The sequence below is a fragment of the Apium graveolens genome, chromosome 4, assembly GCF_009905375.1.
Source record: "Apium graveolens cultivar Ventura chromosome 4, ASM990537v1, whole genome shotgun sequence".
Classification (NCBI taxonomy): Eukaryota; Viridiplantae; Streptophyta; class Magnoliopsida; order Apiales; family Apiaceae; genus Apium; species Apium graveolens.
In genome coordinates, this window is record NC_133650.1 from 140654770 (window position 1) to 140667810 (window position 13041).

The following is a 13041-nucleotide window of genomic DNA, read 5'->3' on the forward strand; positions in this document are numbered from 1 at the left end:
ATATTATAAATGGAAGAGGACTTCCAAGATTTTGAAAAGTATATATGTATATATACTGAATATTTTGCGACTTCATCGCATTAAGATATCAAACTTGGTTCATTTCTTTTGACCAAGACTTTCATGAGTACTATGAGAATGCTCATATATTGTAAATCATTATACATATTATTTTGGTGGGCTTGTTGCTCACCCTTGCTTTCTTCTTTCATCACACAACAACAGATAGAAAAGATGAACAGGACCAAGCTCCCGATTCGCAAGCGATCAGGAAACGTTCCGCAGTTTCCTATAGGTGTTGATGTCGTTGTAGCTGAGGTAGGAACTACCAATAGGCTAGGCTTTCAACTTTTGATGTACCAGACTTATGTATCTTTATCAACTATAATAATGGCAAAGAAATGTAAATTTATTCAGAAACCCTTTTAAGGTGTTGTCACACCCCCAACTTAAATAGCAAAATAGTTATAGTTATTACATCATTTTAATGAGTACTACACAACCAAAATCCAAGATCTTACAGTTTAGGGTTTGGAACAGCCCAACACTATCAACTATTACATCTGATTACAAATACCGAGTCCTCACACAGCTATTATTACTTATTCTACCTGGGCTCGAACATAAGCATCCGCATCACAGGTCTTACGGGCAGTCTGCTTGAATCTAACCATGGCTGCTAGCTGTAATATCAGGGTAAAGCAAGAAGTGAGCCAAAAGCTCAACAAGTGCTAACAATACAACGCAAAGCATAAATCGAGATATACCTTTAGGAATGACAATGGAATGACATAATCAATGATAATCGAGAGATAAATCTTATGTGAGTTGGCATCATTTTGCTTGCATCAAAACAAATTTTAAAACCATTCTTAATCAAAATCATTTTATGACGCTACGGATTACAGCCGGTGATCAGCCGCGAAGTAATCCCGAACCTCGCTGGGTTCTAAAACATTATTGGGAATCCCTAGGCAACTTTTAAGCCTAATATAAGTGTGGAAAGGACTCGCGTCTCAGTCCAGATCCACCATTCAAGAAAACATTTGTCCCCCTTTGGGACTGAAAAATCCACGTTTTAATCATTTTAAAAACTGATGCCGATTTATGACAAAATCTCTTTTGACTGTAATTATTTTTATCAAGGGATTATAGATCAACTTGAAATACTGGAAATATGACACTAAATCTCAGGGCCATGATCTACTAGACTTTACTATATTAGGGTAATTGAGAGGTTTCCATAAACAAGAACTTAGACAAGGAAATTAAGCCAGGCTATTGGATAAGATGAAAGAGTAATGCCAAACTAGGCTTAAAGCAATGGTTGTAGACAAGGTATAGGTATTGGAACATCAAGAAGATAGGCATCACTGGTACAAATAGGATAAAGGTGTTAAAATATAAAGAAAGCGATCATCAGCTCAGTATATAACAGGGTATCAAGCTTTAGGGTAAGGATAGGGTTATCAAAAAATCATGAATATAATTAAGAAATGATTGGCTTTTAGGTATCAAGATAAAGTTTCTATCGAGGTTATTTCAAGAGTTGAATTCAAAGCATCAGGGTGCAACATCAAGATTTCTCAGGGATCAATAGCATGATAAACAAAAGGATTAATAAGATATTATAACGCATCTCTAATTTATCATGGCATTAAACTATCATGAAAGACTTTTGAACTACTTGCAATATGTACTCGAGGGTTCATGGCATTTCTATGTAACTCAAAGATAAACAAAAGATACTCTTGATTTAAATATATCAAAATGACTCAGGATAATTGCATCGATATATATATGAACTGTTTACAGTAAATGCGAAGGTCAAGTTGAATCACTTGCCTTGAGATAGGCTGGTCTGGTCTGACTGGTAGGAGCAACAACTGGAGCTTCACTCGACTTTTATGGCAAGTTTTCCCTCGTCTCGAGATCCTACATAATAATAATAATCCTCATTATAATATATTCTTTCCATCTTAACCTATTTACAACCCGAAATTAAACATGGATGGCACTTAGGCCTATACGCACTTAATTCATATCCACCTTTATATTTTCAAATGTACACATGTAGCCACATAATCACATATCGTATATTAATACCAAATAACATCATATACACCATAATGCCACACTAGGCTTGGATGATCTCGACTCACCACTCAAGTTACTTGGTCGCTAACTAAACGAAGTCTTCGAATTTGGGCTTCCTAACTCAATGTGCCTTTCCTAAATTATCCAAAACCTATTGACCCTCACTTGTGCCTTTTGTTCTACTGACCTTATACTATCTTACAACTATGGTGGTCGACCTAATACTCACTTCTAAGTGTCCTAAAACTATGCGATAAGTGAAAGTGCTCACTGGTGCAAATTTCAGAATGGTAACTAAGGTTTCTTGAGTGCATTAGACACTCTTAAACTACAAGTTTTTCTTCAAAATTTTTACACAAGACTCTCCTGACCTAAGGGCATCTCACAAGCTTGATGTGGCTCAAAGGCCTGGCTTGGGCCTTCTTGGGCCTAAGCTAAAAGTCCAAGGTTCCCCTGTTTTTCTGGGCAGAAAATGCCCTGACTTGAATTAACTTGTGACACGTGGTTCTAGCTCATATCCTATGAACTATGGTTGGAAAAACTTCTCTGACACACCCTCTAACTAAGGCCCAATTGGGCCTAATGAGGGCCTACCCATGACATGGCCAAATCTCCCTATTTCTAAGTTGTAACAAAACTGTTCCCTGCTGGACAGATTTTGTTATTCTACTTGTGCACCTAACCAAATGACATGCAAACCTCCAATCAACTCCTAAAACCTATTATATATTCCACATACTAACTTCTGGTGGCTTGGGCCTCAAAGTGCACATCAATGACATGGTCAAAACTCACTCTAAACCTCAGGGTACTAAACTGATTTTTCTGCAGAAACTATAACTCTCATTTTCCAAGGTTTTGACTTGACAAACCCAATTAACAACAACTAAATACTTAAACCAAGACCTATACTTGGTATTCTACTGAACTAACTCCCTTTTTCTCAAAATAACCTTGGTGAGATCATCCTTACCTAAGGTGCAACTATGGCAAAACGAAAGAGACTACTCTTAACAAATCGCAAATCTTCATGCTTTTGAAACAACAAGATATATATTTTTATAAAAGATAACCACAATTTATTACCATGCAACAAGAAGCATAAATCAATATTATCACATTATTCCTACTGAAATTAAGGCTCACTAACAAAATCTTTTCCAAATGATCAAAATCTTACAACAAACTAAGAGAATCCCACATGCATGCATGCCTTCGGGTTTTTCAAACCAAACAACATATTTTCTACATATATTCCATCTTAAAATTGACATGCAAGCCTAGCATAAGGTATACCTAGATGATCACTTAGCATGCAAGGAGTTTTATCAAATTTTCACCACAAAATTCAAGTCATTATCACATAAACATGCAAAAATTGAACAAAACAACAAGAATGATTTCAAGGACCATTCATTCGGCTCCCATATGGTCATGGCCGAATGAAATGGATGGAAATGGCCATTAAATCATCAAGAGTTTCCTTCTCAAGACTTGGCACTTATCCATTCATTGTAGACCTCTCAAAAACAACCTTAAATCCATAAGAATCAAGATTGTATTTTGAGTTTCACTAAAACCTTTACATGCAACCCTTAAACTTAAACTTTCTACTCAAAACTCTTTGAAATATGAATGATCATGGTATGGAAGATAACATTTACTTGTATAAAGAGTAGAAGCTTGGTGGAGAAATGAAAAAAAAAATGGGGAGGGGTGGTTCTCGGCTAAAGGCCGAGAGTGAGAGAGTGAGAGCCGAGAGTGAGGGAGGAGGAGGGAGAGAAGAGTGAGTGTGGTGTGGGTGATGAGTAAAAATGATCATGACTTTGCTTGTCTTATGGTTTTTGTATTGGCAAAAGTGAGTGGAATTAGGAATTGACATGATTAGCCTTCCACTTGAACTTGGTTGAATTTGCATGCAAGGGTAAAGAAGGTATTTGGCTAGGAAATAAGAGTTAGTGGGGTGGTTATTGACTCTTTAGCCCTTTTGGAATGTATGGAAGGAATTTGCATGCAAGGATAACTATGGAATTTGCTAATTATATTTATAAAGATTTATTTTTATAAAATAAAACACAAGTTCAAAAATTATAAAATTTATACCATAAAATAACTTGGATTTTTAGAGATTTTATAAAGTCACTTTCAAAATTTGTGAACAAAATATCTTTTAAAAGAAAATTTCTCCAAGGCTTAGAATATTCCTTATAAATCAAAAGTAAAGGAAATAATTAAAATTTTGCTTTGAAAAAAAAAAAAAAAAAAAAAAAAAAATCATGTATTACACATAAAAATTTTATAATGCAGAAATTCTCGCTTACACAATCGTACAATAATTGAACATATTTTTATTCGGCTTTAATATTATACCAAATCCACAATTAATATTACACGAAAATGCCGGTCGTAACATCCTCTCCCCCTTAAGGGATTCTGCCCCCAGAATCTAAGAGAACAGATGAGGATACCGGGAACGCATATCAGACTCTAACTCCCAAGTCGACTCTTCGACCTTAGGGTTCCTCCAAAGTACTTTCACTAACTTTACTGATTTATTTCTAAGACTCTTTACTTGCCAGTCGAGTACTTTAACCGGTTGCTCCACAAATGACAGGTCTGCCTGAATTTCTACAGGTTCATATTCTATCACATGGCTAGCGTCAGGATTGTACTTCTTAAGCAACGACACATGGAACACATTATGCACATGCTGATACTGAGGTGGTAAGGCCAACTCGTAGGCCACCTTTCCTACTTGACTCAAAATCTCAAAAGGACCTACGTATCTAGGTGCTAACTTTCCTTTCTTGCCAAATCTTATCAACCCTTTCCTAGGTGACACTTTTAGCAACACAGCTTCGCCAATTTGGAATTGAACATCCTTACGCGCTGGATCCGCATACTTCCTCTGTCTATCTTGAGCAGCAAGCAACCTTTTCTGAATTAACTTGACTGAGTTATGCAACTGTTGTACCAATTCTGAGCCGAGAATTCTTCCTTCTCCTACTTCATCCCAACTTGTTGGTGATCTACATTTTCGCCCGTACAAAGCTTCATATGGTGGCATGCCGATACTGGAATGATAGCTGTTGTTATATGAAAATTCAATTAATGGCAGGTGGTCGTCCCAACTTCCAGCAAAATCGATTGCACAACTGCGCAACATGTCTTCAATGGTTTGAATTGTTCTTTCACTCTGGCCATCAGTCTGCGGGTGATACGCCGTGCTCATATTCAACTTCGTGCCAAGACATTCCTGGAATTGCTTCCAGAATCTTGAGTTAAATCGGGGATCTCTGTCTGAAACTATTGATACAGGTACTCCATGCCTTAATACGATTTCGTGCACATACAGATGAACCAACTTGTTCAGTGACGACTTCTCATTTATTGGAAGGAAATGCGCCGACTTCGTAAGACGATCAATTATAACCCATATTGCGTCATGTCCGGATTTTGTTCGCGGTAGTCCTACTATAAAGTCCATAGCGATATTTTCCCATTTCCATTCTGGAATCTTCAGGGGCTGAATTAACCCGCTTGGTCGTTGATGTTCTGCCTTTACTTTCTGACAAGTATAGCACTTCGCAACCCATTCTGCCACGTCTCGCTTCATATTTGGCCACCAAAAGTTCTTCTTTAAGTCTTGATACATCTTGGTGCTTCCCGGGTGGATTGAGAATTTCGAATGGTGGGCTTCATGGAGGATCTCATTCTTTAATTCAGATACATGGGGAATCCATATTCTGGATGAAAACCTTAGTATTCCTTGCTCATCCCTTTTAGTATTAATCTCTTCTCCAGATAACTGATTTTTCTCTTTTTCCATTACTTCCTCTTGATACTTCTTTATCTTTTCCAGTAGTATTGGCTGAAAGGTCATTGCATGACAAACTTCTTTGACTTCCCCATAAGCACAAAGTTCCAATTCAAATTTTCCGATTTCTTCAGATAACTCTTTTGATGTTATCATTGCATTCAATCTTTCCTTCCGACTCAGCGCATCGGCCACTACGTTCGCCTTTCCAGGATGGTAATTTATCGAACAGTCATAGTCCTTAATCAATTCCAGCCATCTCCTCTGCCTCATATTGAGCTCTTTCTGAGTAAAAATGTACTTTAAGCTCTTGTGATCCGTGTAGATTTCACACTTTTCTCCATAGAGATAGTGTCTCCAAATCTTGAGTGCGAACACTATGGCGGCTAGTTCCAAGTCATGCGTCGGATACTTTAACTCGTGCGGCTTCAACTGTCTTGACGCATATGCTATTACCTTACTGTGTTGCATCAACACACAACCCAAACCCTTATGTGAAGCGTCGCTGAATATTACAAAATTCCCTTGATCATCTGGAAGTACTAACACCGGAGCTGTTACCAACTTCTGTTTTAACTCTTGAAAGCTACTTTCACATTCTGCACTCCATTCAAACCTTTGATTCTTTCTGGTTAACTTGGTCAATGGCGTGGCGATCTTCGAGAAATCCTTGACGAATCTTCTATAGTATCCGGCCAATCCTAGAAAACTTCGCACTTCCGTAGGAGTCCTTGGCCTCTCCCAACTCATAACTGCATCAATCTTCGCCGGATCCACTTTAATTCCATCATTTCCAATAACATGCCCCAAAAATTGAACTTCCTTTAACCAAAACTCACATTTGGTAAACTTGGCATACAACTTCTCTTGTCGGAGTATCTCCAAGGCTATCCAGAGATGCTGCATATGTTCTTCTTCCGATTTAGAATAAATAAGGATGTCATCAATAAATACCACGACAAATTTATCCAAATACTTCTTAAATACCCGATTCATCAGATCCATGAATGCGGCCGGGGCGTTGGTCAATCCAAACGGCATTACTAGGAATTCATAATGCCCATATCTGGTCCTAAATGCGGTCTTGGGAATATCTTCTTCCTTGATCTTTAATTGATGGTATCCCGATCTCAAGTCAATCTTCGAAAAACATTTTGCTCCCTTTAACTGATCAAAAAGGTCATCTATCCTTGGTAGCGGGTAGCGGTTCTTGATCGTTACTTTATTCAACTCCCGGTAATCTATGCATAGACGCATACTCCCATCTTTCTTCTTTACAAAGAGAACAGGTGCTCCCCATGGCGACGTACTTGGTCGTATCACTCCCTTATCCAATAATTCTTGTAGCTGGCTCGCCAACTCTTTCATTTCTGCTGGTGCCATCCTATACGGAGCCTTTGAAACTGGTTCCGTGCCTGGAGCAAGGTTGATCTCGAACTCAATTTGTCGATCTGGTGGTAAGCCTGGTAGTTCGTCGGGAAACACATCGGGGAACTCATTAACTACAGGAATATCTTCCATGCTGGGGCTGCCTCTCTCTGAATCCACTACATATGCTAGGAACGACTCACAACCTTTTCTAAGTAACTTCTTAGCCTGAATAATTGTAAGAAATAGTCGCTCTTGCCTCTGTCCCTTAAATACTACCTTCTCTCCACTCTTCGTCTTCAAATACACTCTCTTGGTCTTACAATTTATCTGAGCGCTATTCTCTCCTAACCAATCCATTCCTAAGATTATGTCAAACTCTCCCAGCTTGAAGAGTATCAAGTCGGCCGAGAACTTATATCCTGAAATATCAATCTCACATTTTGGACAAAATCGATTCACAGGAATCTTCTCTTGGTTCGCAATTACCACATTTACTACCTCACTCATAACCGTTTTATCACATTGGATCTTATCAACAAAGGATTCTGATATGAAAGATCTTGTGGCTCCCGAATCAATCAATACTTTGGCTTTGACATTATTGAGTAAAAGTGTACCTGCTATCACCTCAGAATTCTGAACAGCATCTTTCATCTTTAGATCAAATGTCCTTGCTGTTGCTTGCGGGGTTGGTGCGGGTGGTGGAGGTAATGCCAATACCTCAGCTGGCACGCTTGCACTGGTACTTGCCACGTTCATCAGAGCTCTGACTGGTCCTGTTGCCTTACATTCCCTAGCCATGTGTCCAGTCTTCCCACATTTGTAGCACGTAACTCCTGGCTTCGGCATCTTGCACTCATTTGCCAAATGTCCCTTCTGATTGCACCTATAACAGGTCATACTCAGCTTATTGCATACTCCGGGGTGCCTTCTTCCACAGTGCTTGCATTCTGGCCTCTGGAACCTGTTTTCTCCAACTTGCCCTTGGTTTGCCTGATTGTTCCCTTTTGATTCTTGCCTTTTGCCCAAATTTCCCTTCCTTTGAAAATTTCCGCCCTTCTGGAAACCAATCCTCTTTACATTCCGATCTTGCGAACTTCCAGCTTCAGACTTTTCTCCATAGAATGGAACCTTCCTCTTCTTGTTATCCCTCTCTTTCCTTGACTGCATCCCATTATTCTCAATCAGAGCAGCTTTCTGTACTACTCCCGCATAAGTCTCAAGTTCAAACATAGCCACCCTATCTCTGATCCAAGGCTCCAATCCTTGCTGAAATTTCTTTGCTTTTTCTTCCTCAGTGCTGGTATACTTTGTCACAAACCTTGACAACTCAGTGAACTTCTTCTCATATTCCAGTACAGTCATGTTCCCTTGTTTTAACTCAAGAAATTTTAGCTCCATCTGATTCTGCATGTACTTAGGGTAATACTTGTCCAAAAATAACTTCTTAAATCTTTCCCAAGAAATCTGCTGAGTGACTTCCATAACTTTTACTGATTCCCACCAATAAATGACTTCTCCCTTCAAGAAGTAAGTGGCATACAGCGTCTTCTGATCGTCCCCTAACTGTACCAACTCAAAAGCCCTTTCCATCTCCTTGATCCATGTGTTTGCTATCACTGGATCAGTGGTATCATGAAATACAGGTGGATTCACATTCTGAAAAGCCTTGAAAGTGACAATTTGTCTTGGTGGTACTGGTGGTTCAGGTGGTTGATATGGCTCACGGTTATCTTGGTTTTCAATTCGTTGTTGAAGAGTTAATTGTTGTTGAGCTATAGCATTGGTTTGCTGTTGCAAGGTTTCCAGTAGTTGAAGAATATTTGGGTCTGTGGTGAAGGTGGTTGTTGGATTCTTCTTTTTGGGAGGCATGATCCTGAAATAAGAGTTGTGTTATAACAAATATGAATGATAAAATGATTCGAGGGTATCGCATGGCATTCTTGTTTACATATGGGGTCACGTTTCCAAATTAAGCAGATATGATGATAAAAACATAAAATAACAGTTGAGAGCAAATGGAACAATAGCACATAATTATTGAAATTTTAAAGGTCACAGTACATAGGATTGGGACATAGTCTGATTCTAGAAATAACAGGCTTATTTAAAGGAAAGACAAAACAACTGGGGATTCCTTAGAGTTTGATAGTACAACAACATGAAAGGTAAATGGAAAGAACTAAGGCTCCACTCCATCTGAACGGGGCTTGGTAGACTTTTCCTCTCGAAGTGTCTTCACAATGCTCTGGAGCTCATCCGCCACCATCTGAATGACATACTGGCTGGTACGATCCCGGTGCGCTGGCATCTCTTCAAGCTTAGTGTTGACGTACCCAACCAAGGTCTCAAGTCTCGCAATCATCTGCTCCTTGGGCTTCCCTTCGTAGTTTCGGCTGTCCGGATACACGTTCTTCAGTCGGTCTATCAGTCGGTCGTACTTGCCCTGAAGCATGTCGAACTCGCGCCTCAACTCAGCATACACGGAGAAAGCAATAGTATCGTCCGACCCAGAGGATGACGAGGAATGCGCCCTTTGCTGACAACCAATAAGAGGAGTATTAATAATAATTTACTTTACCTACTCTCTCGCATAGTATCTATAACCTACTCACAAGTCCTATAACCTATTTGGGCTGTTCAGGGACTCTAAACCGTAGCTCTGATACCAAAACCTGTCACACCCCCAACTTAAATAGCAAAATAGTTATAGTTATTACATCATTTTAATGAGTACTACACAACCAAAATCCAAGATCTTACAGTTTAGGGTTTGGAACAGCCCAACACTATCAACTATTACATCTGATTACAAATACCGAGTCCTCACACAGCTATTATTACTTATTCTACCTGGGCTCGAACATAAGCATCCGCATCACAGGTCTTACGGGCAGTCTGCTTGAATCTAACCATGGCTGCTAGCTGTAATATCAGGGTAAAGCAAGAAGTGAGCCAAAAGCTCAACAAGTGCTAACAATACAACGCAAAGCATAAATCGAGATATACCTTTAGGAATGACAATGGAATGACATAATCAATGATAATCGAGAGATAAATCTTATGTGAGTTGGCATCATTTTGCTTGCATCAAAACAAATTTTAAAACCATTCTTAATCAAAATCATTTTATGACGCTACGGATTACAGCCGGTGATCAGCCGCGAAGTAATCCCGAACCTCGCTGGGTTCTAAAACATTATTGGGAATCCCTAGGCAACTTTTAAGCCTAATATAAGTGTGGAAAGGACTCGCGTCTCAGTCCAGATCCACCATTCAAGAAAACATTTGTCCCCCTTTGGGACTGAAAAATCCACGTTTTAATCATTTTAAAAACTGATGCCGATTTATGACAAAATCTCTTTTGACTGTAATTATTTTTATCAAGGGATTATAGATCAACTTGAAATACTGGAAATATGACACTAAATCTCAGGGCCATGATCTACTAGACTTTACTATATTAGGGTAATTGAGAGGTTTCCATAAACAAGAACTTAGACAAGGAAATTAAGCCAGGCTATTGGATAAGATGAAAGAGTAATGCCAAACTAGGCTTAAAGCAATGGTTGTAGACAAGGTATAGGTATTGGAACATCAAGAAGATAGGCATCACTGGTACAAATAGGATAAAGGTGTTAAAATATAAAGAAAGCGATCATCAGCTCAGTATATAACAGGGTATCAAGCTTTAGGGTAAGGATAGGGTTATCAAAAAATCATGAATATAATTAAGAAATGATTGGCTTTTAGGTATCAAGATAAAGTTTCTATCGAGGTTATTTCAAGAGTTGAATTCAAAGCATCAGGGTGCAACATCAAGATTTCTCAGGGATCAATAGCATGATAAACAAAAGGATTAATAAGATATTATAACGCATCTCTAATTTATCATGGCATTAAACTATCATGAAAGACTTTTGAACTACTTGCAATATGTACTCGAGGGTTCATGGCATTTCTATGTAACTCAAAGATAAACAAAAGATACTCTTGATTTAAATATATCAAAATGACTCAGGATAATTGCATCGATATATATATGAACTGTTTACAGTAAATGCGAAGGTCAAGTTGAATCACTTGCCTTGAGATAGGCTGGTCTGGTCTGACTGGTAGGAGCAACAACTGGAGCTTCACTCGACTTTTATGGCAAGTTTTCCCTCGTCTCGAGATCCTACATAATAATAATAATCCTCATTATAATATATTCTTTCCATCTTAACCTATTTACAACCCGAAATTAAACATGGATGGCACTTAGGCCTATACGCACTTAATTCATATCCACCTTTATATTTTCAAATGTACACATGTAGCCACATAATCACATATCGTATATTAATACCAAATAACATCATATACACCATAATGCCACACTAGGCTTGGATGATCTCGACTCACCACTCAAGTTACTTGGTCGCTAACTAAACGAAGTCTTCGAATTTGGGCTTCCTAACTCAATGTGCCTTTCCTAAATTATCCAAAACCTATTGACCCTCACTTGTGCCTTTTGTTCTACTGACCTTATACTATCTTACAACTATGGTGGTCGACCTAATACTCACTTCTAAGTGTCCTAAAACTATGCGATAAGTGAAAGTGCTCACTGGTGCAAATTTCAGAATGGTAACTAAGGTTTCTTGAGTGCATTAGACACTCTTAAACTACAAGTTTTTCTTCAAAATTTTTACACAAGACTCTCCTGACCTAAGGGCATCTCACAAGCTTGATGTGGCTCAAAGGCCTGGCTTGGGCCTTCTTGGGCCTAAGCTAAAAGTCCAAGGTTCCCCTGTTTTTCTGGGCAGAAAATGCCCTGACTTGAATTAACTTGTGACACGTGGTTCTAGCTCATATCCTATGAACTATGGTTGGAAAAACTTCTCTGACACACCCTCTAACTAAGGCCCAATTGGGCCTAATGAGGGCCTACCCATGACATGGCCAAATCTCCCTATTTCTAAGTTGTAACAAAACTGTTCCCTGCTGGACAGATTTTGTTATTCTACTTGTGCACCTAACCAAATGACATGCAAACCTCCAATCAACTCCTAAAACCTATTATATATTCCACATACTAACTTCTGGTGGCTTGGGCCTCAAAGTGCACATCAATGACATGGTCAAAACTCACTCTAAACCTCAGGGTACTAAACTGATTTTTCTGCAGAAACTATAACTCTCATTTTCCAAGGTTTTGACTTGACAAACCCAATTAACAACAACTAAATACTTAAACCAAGACCTATACTTGGTATTCTACTGAACTAACTCCCTTTTTCTCAAAATAACCTTGGTGAGATCATCCTTACCTAAGGTGCAACTATGGCAAAACGAAAGAGACTACTCTTAACAAATCGCAAATCTTCATGCTTTTGAAACAACAAGATATATATTTTTATAAAAGATAACCACAATTTATTACCATGCAACAAGAAGCATAAATCAATATTATCACATTATTCCTACTGAAATTAAGGCTCACTAACAAAATCTTTTCCAAATGATCAAAATCTTACAACAAACTAAGAGAATCCCACATGCATGCATGCCTTCGGGTTTTTCAAACCAAACAACATATTTTCTACATATATTCCATCTTAAAATTGACATGCAAGCCTAGCATAAGGTATACCTAGATGATCACTTAGCATGCAAGGAGTTTTATCAAATTTTCACCACAAAATTCAAGTCATTATCACATAAACATGCAAAAATTGAACAAAACAACAAGAATGATTTCAAGGACCATTCAT